This window comes from Echinops telfairi, unplaced genomic scaffold, assembly GCF_000313985.2.
Source record: "Echinops telfairi isolate 266 unplaced genomic scaffold, ASM31398v2 ScPeMD7_49;HRSCAF=173, whole genome shotgun sequence".
In the NCBI taxonomy this organism is placed as follows: domain Eukaryota; kingdom Metazoa; phylum Chordata; class Mammalia; order Afrosoricida; family Tenrecidae; genus Echinops; species Echinops telfairi.
Window position 1 is genome coordinate 861146 of NW_022103947.1, and position 1258 is coordinate 862403.

Sequence of the window (1258 nt, forward strand, 5' to 3'; positions counted from 1 at the left end):
GGGAGCTGTTACCAAGGGCTCACGTAGAAAGAAAATGTTTTTAAATTGATGGTGGCAACATATGCACAAATGTGCTTGACACATGGATGCATGTGGAAGGGGGTGGTGGGGAGAGAGGGGGAAATGGGCAGCTGATATTAGGGACTAGAGTAGAAGGCAAATGTTTTGAGAATTATGAGGGGAGAGAATGTACATATATGCTTGACACAATGGATGGATGTATGGATTGTGATAAGAATTGTATGAGCCCCCAATAAAATAATTTTTAAAAAATCCAAATTCCCACAATTGGACCAAGAGATAACATCATGATAAACAGAGAAAAAAAACGGAGTTATCAAGGATTTCATCTTGCTTGCATTAATCCAACACCATAATGCCCATGAAAGCAGCAATGCATTGCATTGGGTAAAACTGTTGCACAAAGCCTCTGTAAAGCCCTGAAAACCAAGGATGTTACCATGAGAAATAAGATACGCCTGATCCAAGCCATGATATTTTCAATCATGGAAAGTTCAACATTGAGTAAGAAGTCTGAAGAAGAATTAATACATATGCATTATGGTGTTGACAAAGAGTATTGAAAACACCAAAGGCTGCCAAAAGAACTAACAAATCTGTCCTGGAAGAAGTACAGCCAGACTCAGCCTTAGAAGCAAAGAAGACGAGACTTTGTCTAACATATTTTGGGCATTGTGTCAGGATAGAGCCGTCCTAGGAAAATGACATCATGCTTGGTAAAATAGAGTAGCAGCGAAAGAGAGGAAAACCATCAACAAAATGGATCAACGCAGTGGCTGCAATAATTGGTCCAAACATAAGAACAATTATGAGGACTTTGTTTTGGATCCTTTGCTTTGAGGGTACTCAATGAAATGTGTGCCAGAACCACATATATGTATTATTTTAATGCCATCCTTGCTTTACTATGACATGTATTAATCTGATAGGCATAGTTCTGCCCCTGTGATAAAATACTATTGGAAATTTTACCCTGTCACCAACCCCCACGGTCATTGTATGCGATGTTCAATTATTTAAGAATTGAATCTTTAAAAAAAAGAACTGAATCTGACAAATTAACAGTTCATGGATGATGGTTCAGAACCAGTCTATACTTACATAAGTTCCTTTTCTCAATAGTGCAATAAATTCCTTACCATTGGATAAATTAATGATACTTTCAATAGTATTACCTTATGCCCCAGGATTGATAATGTTCTCTGTCATAAAATGATACTGAGGTCCCTAAAATGAC